The 13,094-nt window shown below is 40.2% G+C and overlaps 1 protein-coding gene across 1 annotated transcript in view; it reads left to right on the forward strand.

Moving 5' to 3' along the window:
- The window catches only part of cadps2 (Ca++-dependent secretion activator 2), a 197,867-nt gene that overhangs the window by 172,710 nt on the left and 12,063 nt on the right, over positions 1-13,094 (forward strand). The gene's annotated exons all lie outside the window — the stretch shown is intronic.

Raw genomic sequence — 13,094 nt, forward strand, 5'->3', positions numbered from 1 at the left:
TAAGGGACTCATACTAGCTAGCTTCATCCCGAATAATGTGTATTAAGACTTAGTTGTCCACATGAGTGAAATACTGCCATGCTTCACTTCATTTTGTTGCCGATACCAACACCTGCACCAGTCTGTAACAGTCCTTGTGCTGTAGGTGCAAACTCTGGCAGAAACAGTGCATTGTGAAACATAAGTCTCCTCCTGCCCCAAACAAAAATTAGTCTACTCTCTGCCGAAGTCCGAGCACAATTTGAATTTTATTCTTTAAAAAAAAAAAAATTATAATAAATAAATACAACACACACACAAGCGAGACACTATTGCTGTAATGACAGCGCCCTGCAGTTACGGAGGCTTAAACTTCTCAACAGCCTGTGAAGTTCTCATTCGAGATTTCAGCGACATCTACACCGAGTGGGCTAAACTGGCCAAGATAGCCTCTGTGATCCTCGTCTCCAACGAACCTCTCTCTGCAGAATCGCATCAAAACTGCACAGCGAAGTCGTCTGGGGGAGAGCAAAGACTGATGCGCTTTTCAAGCTGCACGGAGACAATGCACACATTTGATTTTAAAACAGCTGCAGCACATTTCACACATTTCACACACGCGAAAATGCGTAAAAAGTAAAAGAAAAAAAGAAAATGTGTTAAGAGATTCTTTTTCAGTTTGTTTGCAAAGCAGCAGACTATTTATTATTATTATATCAAGTTGTCAGCACGCCGCATGATAATGAAATGAGCCTGTCCGGCTGTGTTTTATGTTTGCAAATTGTTGTATCTGAGAATAGGCCTTCAGTTTCTTTATGTTCTTTATGTAGGCCATGAGTGCAGGCTTGGGCAATATTTATTTTAGAATTTATGTGGTCAATTGACGGCAGTCATTTCATTTGATACAGCCTATACTTTTCAATAAAAAGGATTATTAATTGACATGCTTTGATATAATTATTTTATAACCTGCATATCAATTATCATTTCTAACCTGCCAGTCACGTGACTGGTGCCAATTTTTTTCTTGTGGAAACACTGGTATATAGATATGTGTGTGTGTGTGTGTGTGTGTGTGTGTGTGTGTGTGTGTGTATACATACCACTGCTGCCTTCAATTCCCACATAGTTTCAACTTTTTAATAATGGCTCTGACGCTCAACTGGTGAAACCTGCATTGTTAGGAGCTTTATTGTCAGTGGCTTCTATCTCCTCCTTTGACCAGGTTATTATACCAGTGGGACATCTGATGACTGGTAGGACGTATGTGTTGATGGCACGGACTTTGTTCTTCCCTCTGACTCTTCAGGACTTGCCTCATTCTTTGTAGGTGTTTGGTTTTGACTGTCTTCCTTGTAGTCTCTTCATGGTTGCTATTTACCTGTAGGATACCAAAGTATTTGTAGCTGTCTTCAACATCTGCCATGGTGCCCTCTGGTAGTTCTACCCCTTCAGTGAGCACCTTGTCACCTTTTAATATCATTCAGCTGCATTTATCTAGTCCAAATGACATCCCAGTAGCCTTATTGTATATCTTAGTGTATCAGTGAGGCGATGTCTTGCTTAGTCTTGGCTTACAGCTTTATTTCGTCCATGTCGAGGAGGTAGCTGATGGTTGCTCCACTTCGGAACCGGTATCCAGAGCCACTCTTTGTGATGATGTGGCTGAGGGGGTTCAGGTCTTTGCAGAACAGCAGTGGGGACAGAGCATCTCCTTGGTAGATACCACACTTGATTTTCAGTTGTGCAATTGGCTTGGAATTGGCCTCCAGGGTTATCTTCCACATTCCCATTGAGTTTCTAATGAAGGTTCTCAGTGTCCTGTTGATGTTGTAGAGCTCCAAGCATTCCAGTATTCATGTGTGAAGCAATGAGTCATAGGCTTACTTGTAGTCAAGCCAGGAGGTGCACAAATTGTTTGCCTGATCTTACAGTCTTTAGCTCCTCTGGTTTATTCCCAATTCCCCTATGTGCCCCGCTCATGTATTGAGCCATATGCTTACTCATCTTATCCACTATGATGCCTGACAGGAGCTATATTGCTTTGACTCAGTCCTATCATTGAGCTCTTCAACTAACAGGCAGCTTTGACACCTTGTATAGACAGATATGTTCATTACCAAATCCTAAATTATGTAGGTACTTGGATACATTCTGAATGCAATGTAAATCTTGTCAGCAAGAAAACAAAAACAGACAAAACAACCTGATATCTCACTTTATGAGAACTGTATTCTGTCCATCAGGAAGTTATATTCTTAGAATCTACTTGCAAGTGATTCTGAATTTACACTATTGATTTGTATAAAACAAAACAGACATGGCTCAACAATTTTATTATTGAGCATTTTAAGTGCTTAAAGAAGGAATCTTACATTTATACAGAGGAAGAGACGCTTTTTCGAGTATTTGCACTAAGCTATAGTAACCTGGTCGATTAATCTTCGAATATACCACACAGATTTAAGAAAGCAAACTTTTTTTTCAAGTCTACAGCATTTAACCTTTTTGTTATGAAATGTATTCAGCTGAGCCATTACTTTAATCTTATATTGTATGGTTGATATGGTTAGGTATTGTAAAAACAAAGACTGACCACATACTTGCAGTCTTGAAAGATCAAAGCATATTTGTCATACCATCTTAAAGTTTTGTCTGTGGTTGTCTTCCGATCTCAGGATTTCATTCTTTGAATATTTAGTCTTTGATACAGATGTCAAAAGTGGAATTAAAACTATTTATGTTCAATTTAGATGTTAAGGGTGCAACATTTTTACATTTATCTTAAGGCATATTTAGCTACCTTTTCATTATAGCAAAGAAAATAAAACAAATGTATGACTGTAGTTGCCTGGCAATAAAAGATTTAGATTCTCTGACCTAAGCTCAATATAAACAATTGAATTTTTTTTTTAAAAAGTCCATTCACACAAATGCTATTAACATGAAGTAATCGTTAAAGCCAGCAGTGCTATTTCTTCTTTAGACCTGTGTAATATAAAGCCGCTTTTTTTATCACCATCAAGGACATAACCATTTTCTTTAAATAAACTTGAATGAAATGATCACTGTCCTTTAGCCTCATGCATCTATTCAGTGTGAGCTCCATGTGGTTGCCTATCATTAACACAAGCAGTGGGAGTATTGATGGAGGAATGCTGCGGTATGAATCAAGATTAAAGATTAATCACAACGACCAGTATGTTACAGCTTTAAAGCGTTTCACTTTTTAAGGTTTTATGTTGTTCCTAGGGCTGTATGAATGGAGTAAAAAAATTGTATACTGTAATCCTACTGAGAGTGTGATAAAGTGAATCAAAGTTGCAGTTGCAGATAATTCACAGTTACAAAATGCCAAAGAAAAGGGTTTATTAAAACATATTGGTGTTTTAATGGCAAATATGTTAACACTCTTCATCAATTAATTTGATATTGAATAAGAGGAGCAAAACAACCTTATTTGACCTTTTTGATCCCCTGCCCTGTTGTGATACTTCCCAACTATTTGATTATGCTCTCTGGTTCCCATCCAGACTTCCTTCCCAGCCGCCTCCTCCCATGTAATTATAATGTAACGGCTACCTTGGCCTATTGGTCTTTTATGTAGAGGAAACCTGACACAGGTAAGCCTCTTGTGGGTTGAAGAACAGAAAGTGGAGCAGCTGAGACTCCTTGGTCTATGGCTCCTCCTCCCTTTTCACAAAAAGATAAAGCTTTCATCCTTAACCTTCTACTTCTCTTTAATTCGAGATGAAAGATGAAAGAATGTCACTTTTTATTAGATTTTTACATTTAACTGACTTGTCACTTAATACTGTTATTTCTATTTCACTTGAACAATTAATGGTGAAAGGGGACTCATAACATAATAATTTTTGAACACTTTTTTTTCTACTCATGACAGTTTATTCTAGTTTTTCATCTTTTACTATCACTAAAATCTAAATGTCCAGGGTTCAGGGTTCAGATCAGGGTTCCTCCCGGTCACTCCATCTTTGCCCACATGGACTTTGAAGTCCCTCATTAGAATACTGAACACAGTAAATGCTGGTGCATGTTACAATATGAACCGTGTCACTATGGGAAAATATTTAATGACATTCAGTGAGCAAAGATGAGCTAGTAATTCCAAAGAGTGTAAGCATCTGAGGTGCCACCAGATACATCACGATGTCAGCCCCCCCCAAATTTATCAGGTGACAACAAACTATAACAAAAAGGTCCACATAACTGCAGGGTCTAATAATTGAGGTCAGTGCCAACGTGCTTTAAAACCTGAATTTGCATATTCAGCTGGACATGTTCACACTTGCACAGCCAAAAAAACAGTGACTGTCAGTCACACATTCTCATATCAAACAAATCCATGCTGGCAAAGCTGAAACACAAATATTGGAAGAGTGATCACCATCTGCTGGCTCCTCACCATTTTTAGCACAATACAGTCCTCTAAATAAATAAAGTCAGTGACACTAAAGACCTGACACTGACTTAAATATCTTAACACACAGCTTCCAACATTAATCGTTTGAATCTACAGATTGAAACACTACTACAGATATATGCATCGTACAGGTTTTATCTCCAAAATGTATTTTTGTATGATAGTAGGTTTGTTAATCTGTTATGAAAGATTCAAGCACTTATATTTTTTACATAAGATGACAGATTTTATGATTTTATGGAGGATTTAATTTAATCTGTACTGGAATATCTGTGCAACTTTTGACAGCTAAAATACATAGAATTAATGTTGTGTCCCATGTGAACGACATCTCACCATTTTACCATAATGTGGGGTATTCATTTTCAGAGATGATGATGATGATTAATATGAAATGTGGTTTTCCTTAAAAAAAAAATGCTGATATTTCTTTTCTTTTTTTTTTTAAGTTGACTTGACTCTGAAATGGTGGATTAATGATAAAATGATTACATCACACAAATAGTTGGTTGAAATTACAGAGGTACACTGTGGCACACATATTTAGACAAACTAGTGCACCTAGCAGAAATTACATTTATCTAATCAGGAAAAATAACCCATTATGGTATTTATTTACTTTCTCTTTTCACTGCCCTTCTCCACTGCTAACCACTGATTATCAACAGGGCTCCTCTTCCTCCCACCACTTTAGTGTTCTACCTCTCCCTGTATTTCTCAAACTGGACTATTTCATACTCAGTTTTTTGAGTTTCAAAACATCGATAGCCAACCTGGTGTCAGTTATCCTGATGGACGCAGATGGGATTACTGATGTTTGGCTACAAGTAAAGAAACAATGAACCAGGCAAAATAGAGTAAGAGGAGAGAGCGTGACAAGAACACTGAGCTGCTTTAATATTTTTTTCCTTCTTCCCACTGTCTGTCTTTCTTTCCTCTCGTGTTAAGTTTTAATCCTGGTGGCTGGAACTGTGCCGATGTCTCTGATGGATCTGTCAGGCTGCTTTGTCAACTTGTCAGGACAACATAGAAGGGAGTTTAATGACTGAGATGAGCGCTAAGGGAATTGTGTGTGTGTGTGTGTGTGTGTGTGAGTTCTTTATTAGGGCCCGAGCTGTGAAACAGCTTTAGTCTGAAGGAAGAGGTGTCCATAATTTCCAAAAAGATTTTTCATTTTGATTCCAGTACAGAACAGAACAGTACAGAACAGTTTTTCACTTTGCCTTTATGCATTTTAAAGGAGTTTTGACCCAGTAAAAGACACTTGTACTTGTAGCTCGTGTTCCCATGTGGCTTACTTTTTGTATGATAGTGCTTTAACCTGCATTTGTGGATGACATGGTGACCTATGTTACAGAGTATTTCCCACAGGACACCACAATGGACATGGTCATAAGTCTTCTCTAAGTCCACAAATCAGAAGAATAGGTACATGTTCCACAACCAGGATGAAAACCACATTCCTCGCTGTGGTACTCGGGTTTAACTATCTGCTAAACTTTTCTCTCCAACACCTTTATGAAAAGAAGCACCACCATCCTAGTCTTCCAGTTTCAAGGAACTGTCCAGGACCTCCATGCAATCTAGGACCTTAAATTACTCAGGACAGATCTTATCCACCCCTGGGGCCTTGCCGCTGCAGAGTTGTTTTTTTTCACCACCTAAAGTGTGACTCCTCCCAAATATAAGTTTTTACTTCTGCAAATGCCAGAATTTTGCCTGTTGGTGCCTGTCAGCTGTCTCCGGAGTCTCATGAGCTAACCAAGCTCTGTAGACTGTAGACACTGTAACCTTTTTCAGTCTGACAGCTCCTTTAACCTCAGCTTGCCACCATCAGATTCTGGGATTGCCAACATGACAAACACTAACTACCTTGTACAGCCGCCTCATCAATGGAGGTCTGGAACATATTCTTTTCCGACTTAGCGTCCCTTGCCCCCCTTGGAATGGGGGAAAGTTCTGCTGGGAATGGAAGATGAGGATTTCCTGGATTTGGGCAACTGCCAACCATTCCCAGCACACCCTTACTAAATGCTTGGGTGCTCCGAGCCTTTCAAAAATCGTCCCTCCTCCCCTACCACGTGATCTAACTCTGCACCAGTTAGTGATCAGTTGACAGCTCAACTCCTCTCATCACTCAAATGTCCAAGACAGGGCTGATTATATGACTCAAAAATTCAATCATCAGTCTGAAAACTAGGGTGTCCTGGTGCCAGATGCACTTTTAAATTCAGGTCTATGTTCATGAGTTTTTCAGGAGGACTCACTGGAAACACAGAGGAAAGAACCAAAGTTAATTCCTTTGTGAAGACTTGCTTATAGTTGTCTGTGTTGAAGGATGTGGATGTTTATTTAAACTAGATTCAGGTCAAGATCATGGAGTCTGAAACAAATCTGTAAAAGAAAAGGAAATTTTTTTGGAAACACAAAGAAGAATGAACTAAAAGAATAAATGTGAAAATAAGAAAATGTTGAAAATATTTCTAAATAAATAGATGTGGAAATATTTTTAGTTATTGATTTGTATATAGAATTTGCTATAGCTTTATTTTTCAATAGGTTTTGCTTTTACAGGGTTGTGTTTTCCATTTCATAGTGGCTGTGCTTTAGCTTTTTCAAACCTTTTTCACACTGTCACTTTTTTATTACATTAGCCTTTGTTATTAGCTTTTTCTATATCTTCCCCCAAATTGCTTTTGTTTTATTTTTCCCACTTTTGTGCTTTTGTGCTACTGAAAAATGTAAATGTTGTTTAACCATCTATTTAATCATTTCTTTTTTTTAGCCAGGAAAGTCCCATTGAGATACAAGATATTTTCTCCCAGGGAGTGCTGGCCAAGAACACAGTAAAAGAAAAAATGTCAACTTAAAAATTGACTGTTTCAAGTGTTAGTAAAAATATGACACAGGAAGTTAAAACATTCTAATCAAATCAAATAAGAAAGGGGTCCATACAAACTAAAATCAACATAATTTGCTTCTGGTTAAAACAGCAAAAGGTTTCCTTCAAAAAGGTTTTAAAACACCTTTAAGAGTATGTAAAGAGGGAGTGTAAGTTGATGATATTTTTAAGCTCATTCAATACATAAAGAGCATTGAAGGAGAAAGTTGTTATACCCAGCTCTGAGTAAACCCTAGGAACATTTAAAAGAGGTTTAGCTATAGACCTACAGTAGTATCATACTGCCTGGTGTGATATGGTAATTTACCTAACAAAGCAATAAACGGCAGCATGTGCATTTTTCTTCTCTGGTTTTAGAAAGACACCCTAAAGTGTTATACAAAGTCCAGTGGTGACTGCGTGAGCCAGAATTTGTTACAAAGTGTAATGCAGCATGATTTGCCAAATCCATTTTTTTCAGTAAGGATGAAGATGCTTGCATGTAGATAATTTCACCATAATCACAGAGAGAAATGAGCCCTGTATTGTTTTCTTTCTGGCTGCAATTAGGATGCATTTTTTTAAATGAAAAAATAAGTTCAATTTAGGACAAAGCTGTGTCAAACATTAAAAGTAAGTGTACAAACTAAATGTTTACTTTTATTTATTCTATGAATTTAACATAAAAATAGAAAAAAACTGTTGTAAGGTGGGAACAAGTAAGTCATAAATTTGGTCTTTTTTTTTAGTTTAGGCTTGATTCAAAGAAAGTGCTACTGTATAAATCATTGTATCATCAGCATGAAATTGTGATTCAGTCACTGTCCCAACTCATTTATAAAAACAGAAAATAAAATGACATTGAACCTCTCTGTTGGGGAAGGAGCCTGAACTGGTGCACGAGGCTGAGTAGTAGCTAGATATAGTCAGACTCACCTCGACGCACAGCTTGGGCTCTGGAACCAGTCTCCTTGAGAGGGGTTGGACTCTCTTTCACTCTGGAGTTGCCCGTGGTGAGAGGTGCAGATCAGTGTGGGTGGGGGGACGGGTCCTGACTGTTTTTTGTGCTTATGTACCAAACAGCAGTTCAGAGTACCCACCCTTTTTGGAGTCCCTGGAGGAGGCACTGGAGAGTGCTCCTGCAGGAGACTCCTTCATTCTGCTGGGAGACTTTAATGCTCACATGGGCAATGACAGTGAGACCTGGAAGGGTGTGACTGGGAGGGAACCCCCCCCCAATCTGCATCAGAGTGGTCTTCTGTTGTTGAACTTCTGTGCTTGTCATGGACTGTCCATAACGAACACCATGTTCAGGCATAAGGGTATCCATATGTATGACTTTGTGGTTGTATCGTCAGACTTGCAGCCATATGTCCTGGACACTTGTGTGATGAGATGGGCGGAGCTGTCAACTGATCACCACTTGATGGTGAGTTGGCTCCGCTGGTGGGGGAGGATGCCGATCAGACCTGGCTGGCCCAAATGTATTGTTAGGGTCTGCTGGGAACGTGTGGTGGAATCCACTGTCAGAAGGAGCTTTAACTCCCACCTCCGGCAGAGCTTCAACCATGTTCTGGGAGAGGTGGGTGACATTGAGTCCGATTGGGCCATGTTACATGCCTCCATTGTTGAGGCGGCTGACTGGAGGCTGTAAGGTGGTCGGTGCCTGTCTTGGCAGCAACACCCAAACCTGCTGGTGTCCACCAGTGGGAAGTCGTCAAGCTGAAGAAGGAGTCCTATCGGACCTTTTTGGCCAGTGGGACTCTGGAAGCAGCTGATGGGTACCGACAGACTGTTGCTGAGGCAAAAACTCGGGCTTGGGAGGAGTTCGATGAGGCCATGGAAAACAACTTCCGGATGGCCTCAAAGAGATTCTGGTCCACAAGTGGTGCACCGTCAACACTGTGTATGGTGGGGATGGGGCTCTGCTGACCTCATCTAGGGACGTTGTGAGTCAGTGGGGGGAATACTTCGAGGACCTCCTAAATCCTACCAACACGCCTTCCGATGAGGAAGCAGAGTTGGAGAGATCGGATGTGGGGCCTCCCATTTCTAGGGCTGAGGTTGCTGAGGTGGTCATAAAGCTCCACGGTGGCAATGAGGTCCATCCGGAGTTCCTCAAGGCTCTGGAAGTTGTAGGACTGTCTTGGCTGACACATCTCTGCAACATTGCGTGGACAACGGGGACAGTGCCTCTGGACTGGCAGATCGGGGTGGTGGTCCCTCTCTTTAAAAAGGGGGAGCGGAGGGTGTGTTCCAACTACATGGGGATCACACTCCTCAGCCTCCCTGGTAAGGTCTATTCGGGGGTACTGGAGAGGAGGATCCGTCGGACAGTCGAATCTCGGATTCATGAGGTGCAGTGTGGTTTTCGTCCTGGTCGTGGAACAGTGGACCAGTTCTGCACCCTCAGCAGGGTCCTGGAGGGTGCATGTTAGTTCGCCCAACCGGTCTACATGTGTTTTGTGGACTTGGAGAAGGCGTGTCCCTCGGGGAGTCCTGTGGGGGGTGCTCCGGGAGTATGGAGTACCGGACCCCTTGATATGGGCTGTTCGGTCTCATTATGACAGGTGTCAGACACTGGCAGAGAGGCTCAAATTGAAAATAGATGTAATAGGTTCAACAATAAAATCAGCAGCAATTTTAAAAAAGTATGGTTCAACCATATCAGATTTCCTGGGTGACTTTTTGCAGTCTAAACTCAATGAAACGGAAATAGGAGAGAAACTGAAGCTGAGCAAGGACAACCTGAGATTGGCTCAGAGTTCTTTTTTCCAATTTGTATCCCAGTATTACTAGAATCTAAGACTGAGCCTGCAAAAATAAAATGAATATTAAAAGTATCAGCAATATTGGTGCTGCCCTTGACCACACTTTGATTTGCTTTCAGATGCTAAGGAAGAGTGGTGGGCAATATGTTACCTGAAGAGGATTTAACTAGGTTCCAGAATGTAGCAGGATGATTCAGGTTTTCATTTATCATGTTTAGATTATAGTTACATTTCTAATCAGGTGTTTGTACATTTATTTCTTAACGTTCTGTATGTTGTCCAATCCAAAGGATTATATGTTTTCTTTGCTTTGGCCCAGGCAGCATCTCTTTGTATTACGAGGGTGAAGATACTTTCAGTAAACCAGGGGTTGTCTTTATCATTAATCCTGAATCTTCTAAAAGGAGTGTGTTAAGCACAGATAGACAGAAAGGTGGTTTTAATATACTTCTATGCTAAATCAACACCAGCCATGAGAGAGGCAAGACTCAGATCACTATTATAAACAGCATGTAAAAAAGCCTGTTCAATAAAAATTGTTTCTCAAATAATACAGGGTTTGCTCTTTGGCATCTTACAGGGTTTCACACATACAACTCCAAAAATTTCCAGCTGCAGAGAATTTGTGGAATACGTTTGTTAAAATCACAACAATTAGAGAGCTCTTAGCCGGATTTAGTTGGTGAGTTTATTAGTTGCACCAAGCAAGAGAGTCCCAAAAGGCAGCAGTTAGCTGATCACAGTCTTGAATCAGCAACCAAGATAGCCTACCAGATAATGAAGCTATTCATTTGACCAATTTTTACCACACAATTTTTTTTGTGCTAGCATGTGTATTAAACCCCTGTTCACATGAATCATTCGCTTCTCTGACAATAACTTGCAGGAACAACAAAATGCAACACCATCTTACACAGTACATACAACATGGGACAATGGCAGCAGACCTTGACGAACAGTATTTCTTCCCCTATGTGTATATGAGCAAATAGGCTTTAGCTGGAGCTTTCAGTGTCTTTCCACCTTTCTTTAGATGTAATGCTGCTGCAAGTACTCTGTGTATAGACTAGACAACGTGACCTCTTCCTCCATTAGCAATCGCAGATTTTGCATCCATTGGAATCTAAATGGTTTTGCTATGTTTGAAAGAACCTCTTTAAAGGTTTGATTGGATCACTGGGAGACCCAATAGACTTTAAATGACCAATTATTTCGTCCAACAAAGAAAGACTCACTCCAACAAAGAAAGTTCAAACTGGTCAAAAACAACAGAACATGTGAAAGAGATGGAGGGTTCACAAGAAGAATCATGAAAGTTGGCCCTGATGCTTGCAGCCTTATTCGTGAACAAGCTCATAAAGTTCTCATACACTTCATTTGAGCTCTCCAGGCAGGCTGATTGTGGGGCATCGAGGACAGTTTATTATCTTAAACAAGTTGTGACAATTGGAGGCAAAAATATTCACAGATTTCACTACTCTCTGATAACAAAAACGTCAGCTGTCCCTCAGTATCTGGAAAGATACCTATGAATTATCCTTCTTCCACTTTCACTCAGCTCTCCTGCATCTATGCATCAACTGCCCTGGCAGTGTCATTTAACCAGGTTTGGGTTTGGAAAGCTTCGTCTTTAGTATAGCCACTGTATTTAATATTGTTAAGCACATAAAATTAAATTGAGAGGATAGATGCTCAATATCTGAATCAAAATACAGAGGTGCAGTTGTGTTTATTGCTGAGTTGAGAACTGAGCAGCAGTGGAAGAGTTAACAACACAACAGCGTCGTCCAGGCGCTCAAGGTTTAAACATATGACAAGGGAGAGGCATGTCAAATACAACAGACATGTGGTCTGAAAACAGTCTCACAAACTTCAAGGTTACAAACAGTAAAACCATTTGTTAAAACAAGATCAAGAGTGTGTCCATATTCTTTTGTAGGACCAGACAAAGAAAAGTCAATGAGATTTAAAAAGTCTTTGACCAACGGCTTTAGAGGACAACACACATGGATATTAAAATCCCTAACTATTAAGACTCGATCATACTGAGCGATATTACTGCCAATAGATCAGTAAAGTTATCAATAAAGTCTTTGTTAGGCAGTGGGTGTGATCTGTTTAAAACTAAAGTTCTTCCTGTAAACGGTGTCAATACCACCTCCGCGACCTTATGTCCTTGGACAGCTAAAATATGTACAATCAGGTGGTAAAAGCTCCCAAAAAGCACTGGCCTCACCAATAGTCATCCTAGTTTCAGTAATGCACATAAAATCTAAACCTTGAGAAGTAAAGAAATCCTTCGGATTGAATGTTTTGTTGACTAGTGACCTAGCATTCACGAGAGCTATCCTGCCAGGAGCCAAAACCTGGGCACCAGGCATCCGTGGAGCCTGAGCAATCAGCCACAAATTATGAAGTGTCACCCGCGCCCGCTAATGTAGGGAAATGAGAGTTGGCAAGTCTGTTGCATCACCTAAGGAAGAGTCAGAAGGATGCATGAAACAGGCTTTCAGCTTCACTTGAAAACTGCAAAGTTTTCCTCGGCGTTTGCGTCTTCTGTTTGCTCATGCTCAGCAGTACCAGCAGGTGTGTAACATTTCAAGGCAATTACAACAGGGATTACAGTTGTAATCTCCCCTGACAGCAGGGAGTATGAATAAACACTTCTCTGCTTCAGTGGCATGAACTTTCCCCCAGTGTAACAGCTCCTTCAGCTTTTCTTGCTTCTCCTAAAGAGTAGATTTTTTTCCCTCCTGTTTTCACCCAGGTTGTAGCAGGTGATGAACATCTATTCCCTGGATTGTTGGGGAATCGGTGAGTGTTGTCCTTAATTAAATTGTACCGTGTATGAGCCTAAACACACATAATTTGCCAAATAAAAAACTGTGAGACTTCAAACAGTGAAAAAACTCTACTTTAATCAACCCACCTCAATCAACTTTCAACAAGACATACCAATATGAAAAGTAGACAATAAAATGTATGCAGAGTACTGGTAACAAACAGTCACTGCAGAGTT

Source organism: Leuresthes tenuis, unplaced genomic scaffold (genome assembly GCF_036924035.1).
Source record: "Leuresthes tenuis unplaced genomic scaffold, fLeuTen1.0.hap1 SCAF_5, whole genome shotgun sequence".
Taxonomy (NCBI): domain Eukaryota; kingdom Metazoa; phylum Chordata; class Actinopteri; order Atheriniformes; family Atherinopsidae; genus Leuresthes; species Leuresthes tenuis.